Source organism: Pogona vitticeps, chromosome 10, assembly GCF_051106095.1.
Source record: "Pogona vitticeps strain Pit_001003342236 chromosome 10, PviZW2.1, whole genome shotgun sequence".
In the NCBI taxonomy this organism is placed as follows: domain Eukaryota; kingdom Metazoa; phylum Chordata; class Lepidosauria; order Squamata; family Agamidae; genus Pogona; species Pogona vitticeps.
Window position 1 is genome coordinate 12210937 of NC_135792.1, and position 21789 is coordinate 12232725.

Genomic DNA, 21789 nt, shown 5'->3' on the forward strand with positions numbered 1-21789 from the left:
GAAGGAAAGGCTTGGGAAAGAGGAAAGAAAACGAAAGAGATGCATGGCTATTAAGAGCCCTCAAAGTGAAAAAGAAATAAAGGTAATGTTAAAACATAGTAAGTTTTAAAATGTAGCACCGTAGAGTTTTTCACAAACCAGAACTAAAATCCAAAACCTAGCATGTAAACAGACTCCACATGCTAGGCAAGAATATAGATGCAAGAAAACTTGATAGGATTTTAACAAATGCAATGAATTTTGTCATCTCCACCATGGAAAGCACTTGAGATCCTAAGAAACTAAATGTGAGAAAAACAAAAACTGAAAGATTCATCCATCTAGCCCCAGGCTTTCTTGACCTATGCCACTTCATGTCAAGAAGTTACATTTTTTCGTAACTGCTCAACAGGATTTTGACCAACGATTCTATGATCTCATTCGAACAATTATATTCTGGATTATTCTCTTCCCTTCTCTAAAACATGTGCTATTGTTCCTGGCTCCAAAAAGGCATTAAACTGCAAGTATCCTGGAAACATGTTTATATGAGGAAAAGTGTCATACACATTAGGGCCAGTTGCATCCAAGTGCAAATGTTTTCCTATTTTTTAAAAAAAAAATTTGCAGATTGATGTCGAAATAGATGGAATGGATGTATGAATGAAAGCATCTGGCACTGACATGGATCAGAAATCAGGGTTAATCAAAAGAGAGACAGAAGGGGAACCATTTAGCCCGGGCCTTGAGTTCAAAGGGGCCCCCAAAGGTAGGTGCTTGTTAATTTTTGGCATTCAGTAAGGTTCACACCTTGTTTTAATGTGTATCTCATTCCAAATATGTTAATTCTCCTCCTCAGTAATTAGTGCATTTGTGCTGAAAAAGACCAGAAAAGTTTTTATTACATTAAAAAAAAATGTATCAATCTTTTTTTTTCCTTTTTTTTGTGTGTGTGTCTTATTTTGTTTTTATATGTTGGCATTTTGAAAAAAAAAATGTTATGGATAGAGACATCAAAAGCTGGAAGTATCCTGGGTCAGACTGAGAAAAACTGACAGAAGCAGACGGATTTCTCATTCCCAGCCTATACTGGGATGTCTGCTTATCCAGAACTTGGAAAAGTTACTTTGTGGACTACAGTTGTAGAAGGGGTAGTTATGTTAGTCTGTGCAAGCATTGTAGGTAAAAGAAAAATAGAAATAAAAAGTTTAAAAAGAATAAGGTGGTGGCACCTTAAAGAATAACCTTTAAGTTTTTTAATGTGAGCATTCATGGTCTGAGCTGAGTAGATGGGACTCATCAGCATGGGAAGGCAGCCCATCTAGGAGAAGGAAAACCTCCACTGCCTTGTGGCTATATCCACTGATGGAAAAGGCTTCAGGAGCTAACCTCGAGGCAAAATCTGGAGCTGGAGTCCCGGAGGCAGTTCATGTCATTCTGGTAACTCCTGTGATGTCACTGGAACCAGTTGTATTGGCTCTTGCCTTTCCATTGGACCATTTCAGCGATGTGGAGAGGGGGGATTTGCTGGTTGGGTAACAGCCTATCCTCCATATTATTCTACCCAGGCTTCGTGCTCTGGAGAGAACACTCCAGCTTCGCACACAGTGTCAAAGTCTTCCATACAGAGCACGTTACCATGGTCTCTGAAGGATGCCTATGATGATGTCATGGTCTGATGAAGTGGGCTCGTGCACAAAAGCTCACATTTTTAAAAAATGAAAGTCTTCGAGGCGCCACCACATTTTGGTTTTTTGTTTTGTTTTGTTTTTCTTTCTATTTTGCCTTTACCTCTATTTTCTGGACTATAGATGCAGGAATTCCCCACCTAGCAAGGCCAGTGATGGTTCCAGAACAGGGGAAAGTTCTAGAAGTTGCAAAAAAAGATTTATTTTTCTAGCTCTGAGCTTACCATATCTCAGGTCCCATTTTTAGCCATTTGCTGCTTTCCTAAGCATATCTTGGGATAACTTTGTACCCACATCCAATGTGAACTGGATGCACTCCATGTGTAAAGTGATGTACAGTACATGCAATGTGGGTGCCATGCAGCAAATACATGGGTAAATAACCATTCCATTTTTCTTCTGAGGGATGGACTAGAGATGGGCAGAAACAGCTGGTTTGGCAGTTTGGTGCAGTTTGTTTCCCAGCTGAACAGCGGATCCGTTGTTCACTGGAGGGGGTGGTGGGGCACCAAACCACAGAGTGGTAAGTGAACTGTGCCATACCCTTGAAACTGTGGTTTGTGCCTATCTCTGGCATGGACAAATAACCCAGGAATCAGCGGTCATAACTATGTGTGAGACGTGCATTCAAACATATGGGCCCTGATTGATCCATGCAGTGCAACAGCAAAAACTGGCCTGATGGTTACTTGCACAAAGCTTTGACCTCTTGATCTTCTGTGTGATCTTCCTCAGTCAGAATTCTTGAATGTGAATGGCTGTCCCCTTCTTATGTTTGTCCTGCAGGAAGACTTAAGACACTGAGCTTTGGCACCTTGGAGGTTGTTCAGGAATACTAATAAACTGGCCAGTACAAAGATTACTGAGGCTGAGTGGTATCAGGGAATTAGTGGGTTAAGGATCCTTTAGTTGTGACTGAGGGATGTAATTCCTCTCTTGCTTCATTCTTGAGGGTGAGCATGAAAAAATATGAAAGGCTTTCTCCCCACTCTGAGAAATTTTGAGAGCATTTGTGCATTTTAGAATGTGGGCTTTTTTGTGGGGGAAAATTAAGTTGTGGTGTTTTGTTTTCTTGTTGTTTGTTTTTTTGCACCAACAAAACCTGTGTGTTGCATAGAAAGCCTTGTATTCGGTATTGAAAAACTTCGTGTTTTATGCAAGATATGAGGCATTTCGCCACTTGTTGCTAATGCCGATGCTGCTGCTAAGAAAGATTCCGGTCCTGATTTTTCTACACTCATGCAGGAGCAAAAAATCTTCAGCGATTTGTTGACATTCTTTTTAAAAATGTGCTTCTTTTTTATTTAGGATGAGAAAGCTTGGGGATATTTATGACATCCTTATTCTGGATGCCTTTGCTTCATCTTTGCTTCATTCCCTGCTTCTCACTAAATTGTGTGCCAACTTTTTAAAATAGTTTCCAGAATCTTGCTGGAGATTTCCACTAGTTCATGTGAAACCCTATCCATTCTGAAGGAAATCAACCCTGAGTGCTCACTGGAAAGACAGATCCTGAAGCTGAGGCTCCACTCCTTTGGCCATCTGATGAAAAGCGAAGACTCCCTGGAAAAGATCCTGATGTTGGGAAAGTGTGAGGGCAAGAGGAGAAAGGGATGGCAGAGGATGAGATGGTTGGACAGTGTCATCGAAGCGACCAACATGAATTTGACCCAACTCCGGGAGGCAGTGGAAGACAGGAGGGCCTGGCGTGCTCTGGTCCAGGGGTTCACGAAGAGTCGGACACGACTTAACAACTAAACAACAACAACAAATTGTCTTTAATTAATAAGGTGTAGCTTGCATTCTTGGTTCTCAGGTTCATAGTAAATGGTGCATCATTTTTTTTCAACACTGAAATTTATATGGCTCTCTATACATATTTTCCAGCATGTGCCCTTAGTATCCATTTTTCCATGTTATCTATTTTTTTCAATCCACCGTCCCCAAACTACACATTTTGCAAACAATTTTTAAAAGGAACAGTTACACCAAAAACATCAAAAGCGTACATTTCCAACCTCAAAGCATATTTGTCTGCATTCTGTTCCAAGAATGTGAACAAGGTAAACCCATAGAAATTTGTGCAGAAATATTCTTTAGAGCTTGGAACTGGTGCTCCCATTTTCACCTTCTCTCTCTCTCTCTCTCTTTCTTTCTTTCTCTCTCTCTCTCAAAAAAAATTAATTCTCAGGTTCTTTCTTTTCCCTTTATGAAGAAATATATAGATTTTGTATTCGTCTGAAGGGGGGTGGGTTTCTTTTAAGGATGCAGCTGGAAATAAAAGGTGCAGCTGGAAAAAGACTGGTGCAGTTGGAACCTGATTGATGTGCAGTTGTAGAAATAGAGAAAAGATTAGACACGTAATGTTTATGTCATGTTACACATCTGCATAATTTTGTATCTACCTGTATAATTTTGCTCACTAAAAGAAACTGGTGTTTTCATTTTTAAAAAAGACCAGCAAACAAAACCTTTAGTTACATGTGCTGGGCAGATTGAGTGGTTACAAGAATTTCTATCAAAAGAAAGCCATGGTCTACCTCCTGGCCATTAAGCTTTTAAGGGTGGTAAAGGTAAAGGTTCCCCTTGACATTTAGTCAGTCGTGTTCGACTCTAGGGGGCGGTGTTCATCCCCGTTTCCAAGCCATAGAGCCAGCATTTGTCTGAAGACAGTTTTCCGTGGTCACGTGGCCAGTGCGACTTAGACTCAGAACGTTATTTACCTTCCCACCGAGATGGTACCTATTTATCTACTTGCATTTACATGCTTTCGAACTGCTAGGTTGGCGAGGAGCTGGGACAAAGCGAAGGGAGCTCACTCTGTCATGTGGATTCAATCTTACAACTGCTGGTCTTCTGACCTTGCAGCATACAAAGGCTTCTGCGGTTTAGCCCGCAGCGCCACCACGTCCCCGTGAGGAGGAACCAAATTCAATACTAGCATAGAGATACACAGAGATTCAAACCCAGAATTTGTGGACAAGGACTTCAAATATTCTTGTCAACCTCCACTTCCATCAAGATTCACTATATATATTCCATTTGTTTAGCAATAAATTATGTTAATACATGAGGCTCCCCCAAGCAATGTACAAACTACACTCTTTAGAGGGTAGGTTCCTTAGGATCTTTATGATAAACCTTCTGGTGGATTCAAAATGCATCTTTCTTGCACTAGGCCTACCAATCATGAAGTTCAGAGAATCAAAATGACACATGAGAAAGGTGGAAACATACCCATGTTTAGTTGTGCATATCCTGATGCAAGCACTTCATTGCTAATGAACAAGCAAACAACCCCCCCCCATCTCCAAACAGAATTAGGGAGACACCAGTTGAAGTCTGCAAGAGGAGCACCCTGCCCTTCGAAATTTAAAACTATTTATTATGCTAATTTATACAACCTAGTTGTGATCTGTTTCACTCTTACTGACTTTAAGAAGGGCACATGACGTTCGGCCTGCCCCTTGATATTGTTTTTAATGCCTGTTAATTCTGAATTTTATTTACTAATAAATTTAATTTATTGTAGCTGGGTTCTTTTAGATTTCTTTTGCTCTGTTGTTCATTTTCTTTCATAATGCTACCGTATTAAATTATTATCCTGATGTTTTATGATTATTGATTGTGTTATTGTTCTTTGCTGTACCCTGCCCAGTGTGACCTCTGGCCAGACGGGCAGTATAAAAGTTAAATCAATCAATCAATCAATCAATCAATCAATCAATCAATCAATCAATCAATTTATCCTCTGTTGATTTTATTAGTTTTATGGTGGAGTGAGTTTATGTGATATATATTTTTAAGCAAAATATCGTGTCTGCTGTTTTTACTCTTTTGAAACGTTGCAAGTCACCTTGAGTGCTATCTTTTAGTGGAGAGGGAGAATGCAGACACTCCGTGCTGAAGTGGTATACTAAGATGTCCGTAAGACAGCCCCCTTTCACCCACTTCACCTACAAAACGTCCTGTGGACATTCCTGCTGACACTGCTCACAATTCTGACTCAGTGTATACTGTCGCTACCAGTGTGTCCCAGATTTGGTCTGCTAGTTTATCATGTTTACAAATGAGTAAAACCATAGGCCCATTCAGTACAGACCTGCAACAGTGACCATGACTGCAGCCAGTCTTCTGAACAACAAAGACAGAAAGGTCAGCTTTTCACCTAGGATTCTGTTCTTTGCATTACACTACAACTGGAATGCAAGTTGACTTTACTGGACTTGTGTTAGGCAATACCCAAGACCTCCTTGCATAAGGCTTGCTATGTGCCCTCAACTCATACCCAACATATAGCAAACCCTGAATTTCAAGGCGTGTGAAATATTTAAGGAGTGGTTTTACCATTGCTGCCCCCTCCCCATGAGTTTCTATAGCTGAGCAGGGATGTGAACCCACGTTTCCTGCATCCTAATCCTCCACTCTGTCCACTAAAACATGTTGGTGCACTCTGCCAAAGGATAACTCAGCTGTTGTAGGGTATGACAGGGAACCCAATGCTTGCACCAGCGGGAGAGCCTGTATTGCTGTTCCAGCAGGATTTGTGCTCCTGAGGTGCTGCATATGATTCTAGTGCCTGCACAATGAATAGTACCAGGGGGGATATTAAAGAGGGACCATCACTCTTCCAGAAGATATGGACTACAGTTCCCACAATCCCTTACTATTTTTCTATACTCCTTGAGGTTTTTGGGAAGTGAAGTACCAATATATGAAGGCCTAGAGCTTTCATCTCTGCCCTAGTAGGCTTTTTCCGGATCTCGGATGCTGATGCTCTTGGTTCTGAATCCATGACAGAGCTATACATCTAAGGACACTGTGATTGGAAAACCCAGTGGTTTATTTCTTGGCAGGATCTCATGCTCATTTTTCTATTCTGATGCTTAAACACCGGCTCAGCTGCACTTGTCAGATACATGCAAACACTTGACTCCACCGTATCCACCAATTTTGGCACCACATCCAATAAAATAATAATACATTGCTAGAGTATTATCCCATTAGACGTGCGTAATTTGAAAGAACTATGAAAAAAGACAACCAGCAAAAAATATTGGCAATGTGAGTTAATGAAAAGCTCACATTTTCTAACTACTGTTTAACTAATTAAAATTGAATTAAAGGAATATAGCATTAACTATGTCAACTGTTTTGCATTAAAAAGTTGTTAAATATATCATGCTGTTTGTAGGCAGATTTTTGCAACAGCTAATTGTGAGAAATTGTCATGTAGTATCTAATTGCATAACTGGGTAGCGTATAAAATTCACAATTAGGTGAATTATATTTGGTAAAATATGTTCAAATACATTGTTTTTTACATGGTGGGGTTTTATGGAAGCATAATGGAATCGAAGCACATTTTTAATTACCTAATTATTGCCATTTTCCAAGTCCACTTATGCCATAATTGCTCTTATTTTCATAGTCCAGGCTTGGGGAAAAGAGTATCCATTTAATCCATTGTACCTGTATAAGGACATTTTCTTTTGGTCTCCAAATGCTTACCAAATGCAGTTCAGCCTTCAATCTAGTATGATCATCACATTATTGTCATAGAACAGTGGAAACAAAGAGAGAGAGAGAGAGAGAGAGAGAAACCTTTTTGTTGATGCGACATCCTCAACTGAGGTCTCTTTCAAGGCCAGTTGTTTCTTACAGCACCACAATGGATCAACAGCCACGGAGAACACGTGTTCTGATATATTTCATGTGTAAGTATCTATACCGAAGGCTGGGGGAGACATAAGTTCGAAGGATTGTGTGTTCATTATGTCTTTCAGATTGAATTTATGTAGTACCAAATAGATGAAGCAGGAGGACCTCAGATCACAAATATTCCCAGAACACAAATGAACATTGCATTTTAATTCTCACATTTAATCCAGTATTTTATTAAAAAATTATGTATTTGTATTTGTCCTTCTTAATTTGCTAGCATCATATTGTCAAGCTAACACTCTGCAGGGGTATTTATTTCTCATTGTATTTATGTTTTAATTGTAATGCTAGTGGAGGTTGAATGACCAACATGGTTAAGTTGACAACAAGGTAAGTAAGTATATTTTGAATGCTACCTCGCTCAAAATACTGAGATGCACACGTACACACATGAGCGTTGCATACACAAAGGAATATCAAGATAATGAATATGTTTTAAAATAAATTATGTGGTAAGGAAAATGTGTGCAGCTTCCCTTTGCCCCTAGGAGGGAAAAAAAGCAAATGTTTTACTTTTTCATTGGAACATTTTTATAGAAAAGGCAAATAGAAAGAAAGTCATTTTAACTGATTGTGTAAAGCAATATTATTTTATTTAACTTATATGCCACCCACACTACCCAAAGGTCTCTGGGCGGCTTACAACAATTCAAATACAATAAAAAGATTAAAAGATAAAACAATTAAAATACAATTAAAAATACACTACTCTAAGAACTGTCATCAGGACCGACAGTTGATATTATTTCAATTAAAAATCTTCTGGAACAGGAAGGTTTTGACTTGGCGTCAAAACGTCATCAACGTTGGCGCCAGACGAGTCTCACTTGGGATAGCGTTCCATAGTCTGGGGGCAGCTGCCAAAAAGGCCCTTTGTCTACAAGCTATCCCTCTTAACTCCTTGAGGGATAGCTATTTCTGTAGAGTCCCATGGATGGATCTTAATTGCCAGGTAGGTTTGTATAGAAGGAGGTGGTCCTGCCGTGATATATAGTGATATATTCTTTTTAGCTGAAAATTATGAAGGAAGGATAAGGAAAAGACCAAGGCTGTTAGCAGATGTGGACATGTTGAAAGCATATTAAAGGCACAAAATTAGATGGAGTGTGAGCTCTTACATACATAGTTTAAATGGGTTTAAGTAATAGTACCTCCAGTTTCCATGGGAGGTAAAAATCACATTAATGTTGTAGTAATCTGAGAAGACGCTTAGGAATATTCTTTGGCATTTTTATTTTTTAATTATTGCTTTGGTAAAGCAGTGCTGAAGCAGAATTTAGGAGATTTCACAAGCTGATGAGGACGAAAGTCTTCAAATAGATTACCACTTTGTGGTTCCCTGGCACCCGGGCAAAGTATGCAATCAAGAGTGTAGAGGTCTCCCCTAAGAAATTAAAAATTATTCTATGGACCAGAGACCTATAAAATTTATTTATTTATTTATTTATTTATTTGATTTTATTTTATTTTTACCCCGCCCCTCTAGACCATGTCTACTCTAGTAGCGTTGAGTGGAATTGCAAGTATCATCCAGCCCAATCCTCAATCCATGATGATGATAATGATTTTAAAAAATATATTCTCAGTATGCAAGTGACACGAGAGAAAAATAGGGCTATTTTCTACTCCAAGGAGATTTCTAAATAAATCTGTGTAGAAGTTAGAAACACAAGGAGAAAGAAGGGATGTGAACATAAGCGAAAGCAATTACTGGTATGTTTTTAGCTGAACTACTTGTCTGCCATAGAGCAGGAGTTGGGAACCAGTAGCTCTGCAGATGGTTTGGGAAGCCAGAATTCTACCATCCCTGACCACCTACCATGAGGGCAAGGATACAAAAGAACTCCATTGGACTCCATAGCCTGAAAGAAAGGAGGCATTTTTGCACCACTTAACAACTCATGAACGACACCAGACCCTGATGGGCATTTCAGAGACATACAATCTCTATGAAACAAAGCAAGAATTTCAAAATGTGAATGGCTAAAATTAAAAAAAAAAACATGCTCAAACACATGATAGTTGATGGGAAGAAATGAACACATTAGGTGTAATCTGGAGAAATGCAACAAAATCAAGACTGGAAGATTTTCACAGCACATGCTGGATGGTGGCTGATGGAGAGTTGGACGCCAACAAGATTTGGAGATGGACACCTTCCCCACCCCTGGAACAGAAGAAGAAGTACAGTGGTACCTCAATTTATGAACTTAATCCATATTGCAATGGCATTCGTACGTCGAAAAGTTCGTAAGTCAAGGCAAACTTTTCCACAGGAATGCATTGAAAACCATTTAATCCGTACCTGTTGTTTTCCGTTCATATGTCGAGGTGCTGTTTGTAGGTAGAGGAATTAGTTCCCACAGGAACTAATGCAAAGCCGGTTAATATGTACTGTACCACTAGGGGGTGATTTTTTTTAAAAAAAAATTCTTAGGTCAAAAAAGGGCAGGAAAGGGTTTTTTTTTCTTTTTTTGGTTCATACGTCGAGGCTCCGTTCGCAAGTCAAAGTAACTTTTTGCGAATGGAGCCGTTCGTAACTCGAATCATTCGCAAGTAGGGACGTTCGTAAGTCGAGGTTCCACTGTATGCCAAACCTCTGTTGCCACTTAATGCCTTCACCATCACCACCACCCTGGCCATTGCCTTGTTGCTTTCCACTCTCCATGGCCTTCTTCCCATATGCCACTCCAGTGAGTACTTCACACTGGATATTGTTGCTCCTGCTTGCCATTTAGGTTTTTCTGGGCAGTGGGGACCCAGCCACTCTCAGGTTTTCCAGGGGCATGCTGTGATGTAGGTCCTTCCATTGCAGTCACTGAAGAAGACAGCCTCAGAGAGCCGCCAAGGTGCATTTCTGGCCTCTTTGCAGTGGCTATAAATACTCATTAACATAAGGGGCTAAATGGCCAACCCCCACCGCTGGGGTTGACTTAGAACAAGGATGGCAGAGGGAAGATTGACTTGAAGTCAACCACAGCAGGGGGCTGACTAGTAGCAGATGTTCTTGTGGATATATTTTGGTGAAGAGGAATGTCGAGGTGGGTGAGAGAAAGAGAGACATCTATGCCCTGTCATAATCTGCCATCTGAGCTGAAAGCCTCACTCTAGGAAAGCTAACCATGCAGAGATCTCTAGAACATGGCTATTTGGATCTGCCATTACTTTAAAAAGGTAGCAATTCCACCACTTACGTATTTCAAGTTGTATGAAAACTGTTCAAAACAGACTGAAAGCCAAAAGAGAGGGCAAGGAATGTATGCTATATGTTGTGGGAACCAGTTGGGAAGTTAGATAAAAGAGTTTATTCATCTCTGATGAATTTAACTTCTAAGTAACAAAATGAGATAAATATAAAGGTTCTTCTTATGTGATCATCCACAAGATACCTTGTGATTTGGAATCAACTTTGCACATTTTTTCCATTCAAATGCCAAATGGAATTTGTTGTTCGGTTCATCAAAAGCAATTTTTAATGAACTTCAGTTGTCAGTGTCAGATGTTTATTTGGCCCAAATGATCTTAATAATGAAAACTCAAAGACCTCAAAAATCTCTCCGTATAGTTAAAACTAATTGAAAAGGGTACATGGGAGACGTCTGAAGGAATAACGTTGCAATTATATGGCTTATTAATAGCTACTCCAGATAATGATTATGATAATAATGCATATAAGAAAGGTGCAGGAGGAATTCTCAAGTCATCCAGGGACCACTGTGAACTCAGCTTACCGTCATGATGACTCCACAGCCATTCATCTGGAAAAGACAGGTGGAAAACCTTTGGCTGTCCAGATACTTTAGACAAATAGGAAGATAATTTCTCCCTATTTGTCATGCTAGGTAGTGCTGATGGGAATTGTAGACGACAATGCTTCCAAGGCCAAAGGCCCCATGTGACAGCCTTGGTGATACTGACAACAATGCAGGACAGAATCTAGAAGTTGGTCAAACTTTCTACTCAAAAGCCTGGAACAAAGGGTGGTAGATGGGTGGTCAGATGGCTATTAACTAAAATCTTTTGGAAGTCAGAGATCTCAAAAGTGTGCAGAACCACCTCAGCACCATTCAGATCATCATGAACCCACACTCTCGTCCAAGGAGGTGGCTGGAGATAACAAGATTTGAAATCTAGCATCTCTGGATGCCATCAGATTGGGGAAAACTGGTGTAGACTGCTATTAGAGCAATACAGATGTAATTTATTTTGTATGCATAAGATAAGGATGTCATGTTGTCCCAATACATATATTTTTCATTCAATAAACATAAGGCATCCCAATCTCTAATCCTGGAGCATTCCTGTGGACTTGCCACAGTTAGGAGTGCTGAAATGTCATGTTTTTCTGTAGTAAAATGGTAGCTGGAAGCCAGCAGTGGACATGACACAGAAGAAGGTATGAGGGATCTGTGAAAGAAAACACACCAGGCAGGTATAAAGTGATAGCAGAAACCTATGCTAAACGGATGCTTCGCTCTCTCACCTACTGAGTTTAATAGGATACAGAAATGTTCAACTTGTTCTGACCCATATCCTATGGACGACTGGTCATCATCTTCACTCTGCCAATGGCTTCTGGTGATGATCTAAAGCCCTTGTGGGTATGCAACAGGTTTCTAGCATCTACTTTGTCAGTTTAGTAGAATTCTTCTATTCAAAGGGAGGTCAGTACATTCCAGCTGCACTAAGATTGTTTCAGGCCACATCCCTGAGTCAGCTTTTGTATGGGGCTCAATTGGGCCCCTATTCTTCGTTTACCCAGCTAGAAGTAGTTCAATCTAAATTTGTGAGAGCTATATTACAAGTTCCAAGAGGGGTATCCAATGCAGCCCTCAGGCTTGAAGTGGGCTACCTGAAGGTTGAAGCCAGAGCTTGGCTGGCCATTTTTAACTTTTGGCTAAAACTAACCTTTCAGCCAACTGGACTGAATTCACTGGTATTACAGGATAACCATCAGTCCCCTTGGAAGAGAGCAATAAACCATAAAATCAAGAGATACGGCTATTCGGTAGAAAGTATCCAACAAATGGGATACGTTAAGGCCAAGAGTAATCTTAGGCAGCATGTTATTGAGACAGAAAGGCAGCAGGACCTTGGTACTATCAGAAATAGGTTTATACTTGACAACACACTGCTGCAACCCAAACCAGCAAAATATCTCTACTTACCCTTAACACCTAAACAACACAAAGCTCTTACTCTGGCCTGCTTCAATGCACTTCCGTCATCAGTCCAGGAAAGGAAGTATAAAAACACCCCTTACACTAAGTGTTTATGCCCCTGTAACTCTGATGAGATCAAATCTATCTCCCATGTGTTACTTCACTGTGCTTTTTACTCTGACATTCGAGAAGTCCATGTTGACCCTTACATAAGGGCATTTCCTGGACGATCAGAGGCACATTACACACTGCTTTTGCTGACAGGGCGATGCCCTGGCAGATATACTGGGCTAAATTCAGATATGCTGTCAAAAGTAGCTAAATTCTGTGCCGCTGCAATTAAAATCCGTGAAGAAAAGGTTCCACCTAAAGCGCACCTATAGAATCTGTAAATTGGTGTATACCAGTTTGGTATAATGATCACATGGGCTCTATGAGCTTCAAAGTAACAATTTTGGCATTCTATGCAAGCTGTAATAACCCATAAATAAGGCCTATGATAGGGAGGTAGGAGATATTTAGTAAGATGTATATATGTATATAGATGTTTTTAGTGCTTTGGTGTTTTTAATGTTTTTAATGTTTTTAGATTGTTTTTATGTCTCCTAATTTAAATAATGTATCTTACTTTTGCTGGTCAATGACTGTAATAAACATTTATTATTATTATAGAACTCCCAGATCTTGGCTTGCTCTCACCTGAAGGTGAGGAATCCTACAGGGTTTGAAAATTCATCATCATCATGTCTTGCTTAGAGAGGCTAAATAGCTGAAATGAGGAACATAGTGAGTGTTCTTTATGTCCCTACCATGGAGGACATCAGCAGGATGAAGAGAGGACTAAAGACTGGAATATGGAGAATCAGTTGGCATTGAACATTGAATCTTGCCCCTTAGCAAAACTTTCTCTCTCTATCTATCTCTCCCACATGCACACGCCTCTGACTAGAAGTTTCATGCATTGGCAGCATCATGAATTATACTGACAGCTGTAGACTGAGACAATTATCCACTACCTCTAAGGTTGAAAGCCCTGGACTTCTACCAACAGTATCGGATCATCATCCATGAGGAAATTGTTAGCCTCAGTTAAGATTAGAATCAATATTTAACCCCCTCCTCTGAATGGCATCTAGTACTCCCCAATATTCTTCTTTAAATTCAGCCACACTTTATGTATGCCGACTTCCATGTAAAAGATTTGTGGCAATTCCATGATGTACGAGGTGCCATTTGTAAAATATTATTTAGTGTAAAACATGATTCCCCCCCCCACATTGATTTATAAGTTGGATTTATAAATCTACACTTCTCAGGGGTTGAGTTATATATCTTGCCTCTGATTTATAAAACTTGCCACTAAATCTTCAGCCAAAAGTTTTGATTCAGAAATCATTATTTTAAGCATTAGATTTAGCTAAAACATTCAACTGATTTATACACCGCGAAATGGTTTTACATACCCCCAATCTGGGTTTACAAATTCCACAACAGATTTACAAATCGTGCCAAGAGATTTCTAAATAAAAGAAGAAGAGGAGGAAGAAAAATGTCATGATTTACTAATCTTCACTTTGCAATTTTAGGGTACAACCACCTGATTTATAACCCAGAAGTTATACAGTAATGATCCTGGTTTATAAAATCCTTCTTTTACTTGGAGTCAAAGTGCTGATTTATAAATGATGATTAGGTTTACTGCCAGGGAAGCTACACGAATAGTTCTGCACGTTGCTGCAAGGAGAAAGGACATGGAAACAAATAAGGCAAGGTAGCCAGAAGTTGGATTGAGCTGCAAACTTTACTGATCAATCCAAGGGACTTTAGGAAAAGGCCAGTGAGCTGAACCAACCATGTTAAGATGAGAAGTTTGGGCTACATACAGTTTAGGGGACTAGGACCAAAATGAAAATAGATCTTTCAAAGAGGCAGGAATATTTTCGAAGAAGATCTATATTCAAATATGAATGATGTGAAGTACCAGTGGTCAGTTGGCTGTCCTGTCTGTTTCTCTTTCCATTTTAACAACAAGGAATTTATCCATGATGACCACTAGCTGGTGGCCATCCTTTCACCCATGAAAAGAACCCCCCAGAGGGATCTCTTCCCAGTAATTTAAAGACCCATGACCCATGAACCTGCCTGGTTGATACTGTCAGGCAGCTATTCTCAATTTTTATTTTATTTTTTGGCCATGACCCTTTAGGAAAGTCTTTGGCAATGTGCAAACAAGGATACAACATGAACAGATGAATCTGTGGCCACCTTCAAATGTGCCAAGGTTCCCAGAAGGCCATAACTCCCCCCCACCCCGAAAATGGCTACTGTAGGACATCATCAGTAGCATTGCTATTGAAATCACAAACTACTTTCTCAGTGTTTAAACCCTTCTTGGCCTTTCCAAGCATGTATGTTCCCAAGCCTGTGTGTTCTAAACCTGTAACATGAAGAACCGGACTATCTACCTATGTTGCCTTCCTCGTCATGATCTGGTTCTTTCCGCTGCCAGGAGAGCACCACTCCATTATTGGCATGATTTTGCTTCATTTGCTAAAAACAAACATCCTCACTTTGTTTTCTTTCTGACTGAGCCACAAAATATCTCTTCTGCTCATACCGAGAGAATATTTTGAAGTTTCTTGTCCTCACATGCAAAAATGAGAGGATTTATGTGAAGAGGAGATGAGCACAAATTTACATCTCCAGCCGGCATTGAAGATGACTCCCTTCTATCGCTTCCCACTATATCTGTGTTGCTCCACTCCATTCTTCTCTATCCTATATAAACATTTAGGATCATCATTTGTTTTGTCCTGCGTTTTCAACATCCTGTTCTTAATTTCCTCCTTCCTTCCACAACAGGTCTCCCAAGCTGCGTTCTTTTTCTGCATTAACAAGCTGTTCACTCCCTCCTCCAGATTGTTAACAAAGATGTTAAAGGAAATTGTTACCTGTTACCGTTTATACTCCTCTGCTGCCTTTTATTGTTACTACCGGTACATGCCTTTTCAGCCCACAGTTCAATCCACACGGCGGTTGCACTGCTGGAATACACTTTGAATTAATTTTTCAAGTAAGATTTGGTGAGGCACAGGGAGCTCTTTGTCTGCTTAGCATCCAAACACATCACACTTTTGTACAAACATTCCTCAGCTTGTTTTGCAATTCTATTTTTACGGAAGCAATCAACATTTCTGGCAAGTAACATGTAACAAGGATGCCTCATCATCACAGGACGGGTGGAAGCCTGTAATGCACATTGCTCAAAATCATCCCCCCCCCCCAAACACACACACCATTTTCTGCTGGCTTGCTAATATGGAGCAAATAGCATCCTTTGCATCTGGATGCAATTTTTTCCCCCAAGTCAGATTGCAACCAGTTAGAGTTGAAGCTAGGATTTTCCCAAACAGCAATCAAAAGTAATGGCACAGGTGTGCACCGATCAGATAAATAAGTCAAGCACACTGATTGTCAGAGAAGCAATGATGGCCCCAGATCCATACCATAATTGTTTAGAGTGAGTTAATCAGCTGATTATTTACATCTTGAGAAGCATAAAAGGGAGTCATGATAAGGAAGATGGTATGCATAGATGACATATATTAAAAAATCCATGTAGCAGGAGAAAACCACTGTCAATTCAGGGAGGCAATGCAATTTAAGAAGGACCAGGCTGGGATATTTTGAAGACTGACCTTTCCATTAAAACAACAACAACAAACTAGAATCCCACTGGGTTATAAGAAGGCAGTAGGATAACATGTAGCTCAAAACGTCCTTACAGAAATGCTATCTGCTTATAGAAATCATATCTGTCAGGGAGGAAGCTATTGGGCAGGGGAGATGTTCCAGCGTGCACCCTCCCGCCTGCATTTGAAGGTGGTAGAGTCCTAACATGGATAAATCACAAGCTGTTATTGCATAGTGATGAAATCATTACAGATGCAAATTGCTGAAGTCCCAGGAAGCATTTCCCCCACTCTCTTCTGCGCTCATCAGGCTGTATCTAAGAGAAACATGTCCACTTCTGGGTGCCAGATTTTAAGAAAGACATTAACTAGTGAGAGTGTATAAGGAAAGAGGTCTTCATCAAGTGGTGAAATACAAGTCGTGCCCCGCTTAACGATTACCCCACATTACGACGAATCCACTTCACAACAATGTTTTAATTTTTTTTCCGCTTTGCGAAGATCAGTTCCCTGCTTCGGGCACCGATTCTTCACATTATGACGATCAAAACAGCTGATTGTCAGGTTTTCAAAATGGCCGCTGGGTGCTCAAAATGGCTCCCCGCTGTGCTTAGGGACGGATTCCTTGCTATACAGGCACCGAAAATGGCCGCCATATGGAGGATCTTCGCTGGATGGTGAGTTTTTAGCCCATTGGAATGCATTAACTAGGTTTTAATGTGTTTTAATGGGTTTTTTATTTTCGCTTTACGACGTTTTCACTCTACAGCGATTTCGCTGGAACAAATTAATGTCATTAAGCGAGGCACCACTGTATTCTTTTAGGAATTGGTGTCCTTAGTCCAGAGAATAGGTCCACAATAGTTCTTTCATCAAGTATCCCAAGAGTTGCCACGCCAACCTGTTGCTTCAAAGGGCTTTGCGGCAACCAATGGCTGTTGAAACCTCAGGGATGTCAAGTTCAGCTAAACATCAAATGTTTTCTAATGGTAAGAGGAGCCTGACAGTGGAACAGGGGCTGCCTTAGAGTTCCACCTTCACTGGAGGTATTTAAGCAGAGGCCATCCGCCAAGGGAGCATGGGGTTGGAGCAGATGATTTCCAAAGTCGCCTTGAACACAACAATTGTGCGATTCTACAAGGATATGTCAATTTTGCTTTCTCCTGCATTCTTCATTTCAGTTCCCATTCTGCTCCCTGAGGCAAAGAACAAAATGACCTCCTTCCAATTCCACTTACAGACATTGACTCTGGACTGACAGATGAGTCCCTTCTTACCACTGGTGGTGGATGAACATCGTCCTCCAGATCTGATGACAGGAGAGCCCCTATGATAGTATAGCATCTGCTGTGATAAGATACCGTTCTTCTCTATACCTCAAGGCATCGGGATAGCTTAGGAGGTGCAGGGGACAGTTCTATCCTCCCAAATCTTGTTGCTTTCTCCCATCATCAGCCACCTAAGGCAACCACCTCCTTCTGTCTACAGTCAGGCCAGTTCTGGAAGAAAGATCATACACCAGGGAAGGCTGCGATCCATAAGCTTGACTGCTACTGAGCAGCCTCTATCAGTTGAAAGAGATGAAATGACGTCTGTTTATTGTGACACTTTATCATCTTGTTTTATGCAGACTGCCCTTACTTTCCCCAACTCTTCCCCAGCTTTAATCTTTCTGCAATTTTCAAGATATTCTCCTGAGATCTAAAAAAATCTGGGGCATTTATAAAGGAACGAAATAGAAAAGCTCTCTGCCAATGGCTGCTTTTGTTGCCTGTCCTGCCCAATGAAGAAGCTCCCATTAGGGGAAAAACCATGGAGATGAAATTGCAATGGTTTATAAAGAGCAGATAACAAAAGGAAGCTGGTGCTACAAGTAAGGAAGAGATATTGTACAATATCTTCTCATGCTCCTGCCTTGCCTCTTCCTTTTCTTAAATCCATGGGGAAATTTGCGATCTCGCTTTAGGTCGTGATGCTTTGGATTTCCCTTGGCATGTAAGCCACAATCCGAGAGAAAGTTAAGTGTGCTTAAGCCAGCTGAATTCTTTGATTGGTCTTTTATTGGTTTAAAAGCACTTAGCGCTGACTTCTATCACAATCATTTTCCAACATGGTCACTTTGAGATCCACCTCCATTAGGATCAAATTTTAGGTTGTCAACAGATTGTACCAGGACCAAGACTTTCAGCCCCACTGAGTGTTTCCAAAAGAGTAAAAGTTCCTGGTCCTTTGGTGCATTTTACTAATCAAATCCAGTTTTACATTCACACCAGCATCTTCAACAGAATTCCCCACATCTCAGCAATTGGTCTTGCTTGCTGTTTTTCACATTCTCAGTCATATTTTCAGGAGCTTATTTCTTGCAGTACACAGGGGAACAGGACTCTATACTGAACAGTTCTTCTTGGTTAGTCGTTAAGTCACGTCCGACTCTTCGTGACCCCATGGAGCAGAGCACGCCAGGCCCCCCTGTCTTCCACTGCCTCCCAGAGTTGGGTCAAATTCATGTTGGTTGCTTTGAGGACACTGACCAACCATCTCATCCTCTGTCGACCCCTTCTCCTCTTGCCTTCACATTTTCCCAACATCAAGGTTTTTTCCAAGGAGTCTTTTCTTCTCATGAGATGGCCAAAGTATTGGAGCCTCAGCTTCAGGATCTGTCCTTCCAATGAGCACTCGGGGTTGATCTCCTTCAGAATGGATAGGTTTGTTCTCTTTTACAGTCCAGAGGACTCTCAAGAGTCTCCTCCAGCACCACAATTCAAAAGCATCAATTCTTCGGTGGTCAGCCTTCTTTATGGTCCAGCTCTCACTTCCATACATCGCAACTGGAAAAACCATTGCTTTGACTATTCAGACTTTTGTTGGCAAGGTGATATCTCTGCTTTTGAAGGTTTGTCTGGGTTTGTCATCACTTTCCTCCCAAAAAAGCAGGTGTCTTTTAATTTTGTGGCTGCTGTGATCATGGAGCCCAAGAAATTAAAATCTGACACTGTCTCCATATCTTCCCCTTCTATTTCCCAGGAGGTGATGGGACCAGTGGCCATGATCTTAGTTTTTTTTATGTTGAACTTCACACCATTTTTTGCGCTCTCCTCTTTCACCCTCATTAAGAGGTTCTTTAATTCCTCTTCACTTTCTGCCATCAGAGTGGTATCCTCTGCATATCTGAGGTTGTTATATACTAAATAGTACTTCTAGAGATTTCAAGGGTTATTTAGAGCAATGGTTCTCAATTTTGGGTCCCCAGGTATTCTTGGGTTAAAACTCCCAGAAGCCTTCACCACTAGTGCTGGCCAGGATTTCAGGGAATTGTAGTCCAAGAACATTTGGGGACCCAAGGTTGGGGACCATTGATTTAGAGGAATCACTCCCTGTAATACTGAGCTCAGTCTTGTTTTAACAGGATGGGAGTCCAATGAAAAATAAGGAAGTGCCTGCATATGGGGTGAATTCTATAGAAAGTGTAGTAGTAAGGATGTAAATCGTCTTTCAACATTGCCAAAGCTTTACTTCTCAGCACGGAAGAAGGCAAGGTATTTTGGCTGAGAGATCACTCAGACCTCACCCTAAAGTACAGTGTTTTTCTTAATCAGAAACAAAAAAGTTTTCTGCACAACTTTTAGGGACTTTGATATAGCTTTCAAAAGAGAAATAAAGGAAGACAGTAAAGGAGGGGAAAGGAAAGAGAGGTGCCTAATACGTCAATGTAGTAAACTTTCTCATTTGATTCTCAGACTTGAGGGCAAAAGTGGCAATTTGATTCGTACTCTTAGATCTTCCGTCTGGAGGACTGATACCTAAAGTCAAGGACTGATGGTTTAATCACACCAAAAAGAATACCACAATTAGGGCTCCAGCTAAATTGTAGACCTGCTGTGAATACCGGCAGTGAAGGTTATCTGCAGTTTCCTATTTGCCTGGCTGGCTCTCTCTTTATTAGGAACACAAAGATGCCCAACAGACCTGTGACATGATAATGTGACACCAGAAAGAACTTTCAGTTGATAGAGTGAGTTCTCTTTAGTCAGAAGAGGTCCTAAAGCAGCTGCATTTACTAGGGGTGGAAAGAGTAGTTGCTCACATCCTGATTTAGGCTGCCTCAACAGGAGGAAGACGGGGAGGAAGAGGGACGTGGTGGCGCTGTGGGCTAAACTGCAGAAGCCTGTGCTGCAAGGTCAGAAGACCAAGCAGTCGTAAGATCGAATCCATGCGATGGAGTGAGCTCCCGTTGCTTGTCCTAGCTCCCACCAACCTAGAGGTTCGAAAGCATGCAAATGCAAGTAGATCAATAGGGACCACCTCGGTGGGAAGGTAACAGCGTTCCATGTCTAAGTCACACTGGCCATGTGACCACGGAAGATTGTCTTCGGACAAAACGCTGGCTCTATGGCTTGGAAACGGGGAGGAGCACCGCCCCCTAGAGTCGAACACGACTGGACAAAAATTGTCAAGGGGAACCTTTACCTTTTTAACAGGAGGAAATGCCCAGAAGAAGAATATAAAGCAATGCAAGATCCCACAGGTCCTGCCAATAGCAAGGCAACCAAGTAAACCCATCCCATACAGGGTCTGTAAATGGCACAAAATGCCTCTAGTCCTTTCCTTTTGAGAAATAAAACACATGCACATGCGGGTGGACATACACACACAAACCAACTGGTCATTGAGATAGGTGTGAACAACTAATCTAGTGCTCCAAAAGCTTTTTTTTAAAGCAGTACTTGTCCTAGTTTTGTAAAATAAGAATATTCTAGAATGCAGGAAGGCTAACTAGCCAGTAAGACAAGTTTCACTTTTGCTTCAGTGCAATCCATGTACAATTGCACTGTATGATGTATAATTTTGCAAATATTTTTTTGGTGCAGAAATGTAGCATTTCGCACAACATGTCTTTCTCAATAAAGTGAGAGCCCTATCAAGAGAACAGAGAAGGACAATGTTTTAGTTGGTTGTTGTAGGTTTTTTCTGACTGTTTGGCCGTGCTCTGAATATTTTTCTTCCTAATGTTTCGCCAGGAAGAAAAACCTTCAGAACATGGCCAAACAGGCCGAAAAACCTACAACAGCCATCAGATCCCAGCCATGAAAGCCTTCGAGAATAGAATGTTTTAGTTCTTTGTCCTTTTGTCCAAGGATGGGACAAGAACTTGTATCCCTAGCATTTACCTGAATAGGAAGCTACTCGCTCTTTTAAGCCGTTTCCTAGGGAAACAATACCCATCATCACGATCATCATTGTCTTCAAAAAATTGCTTCTGGTGTCCCCATATAAACCACACCAGAAGCTGCCACCTGAGCGAACGGTTATAAGCAACACCATAAAGTAGAAATATGATGTAGGAGCACGGGTAAAATTTGATTTATGCCATCGCTGCTGAATCTACCACTGCTGGACGAGTCCAGCTGCACTTCTGTTTATGTCATTACTCTTTGAAAAAGAGACAGAGGGAAGATTTTCACCTCAAAAATTGAGCTAGACTCAGCAATACTGGAGAATATCCATCATCCTCAAAAAATCAGTGGCCTCAAACATCAGTAGGAG

The 21789-nt window shown here is 40.8% G+C and overlaps 1 long non-coding RNA gene across 1 annotated transcript in view; it reads right to left on the bottom strand.

The window, feature by feature from the left end:
- Positions 1 to 8958, bottom strand: part of LOC144584347 (uncharacterized) — a 231551-nt gene extending 222593 nt beyond the window's left edge. The window contains exon 1 of the long non-coding RNA XR_013538542.1: positions 8865 to 8958. This is a non-coding gene — a long non-coding RNA (uncharacterized LOC144584347). The remainder of the gene's footprint in view (positions 1 to 8864) is intronic.
- Between the last annotated feature and the right edge of the window lie 12831 nt (positions 8959 to 21789).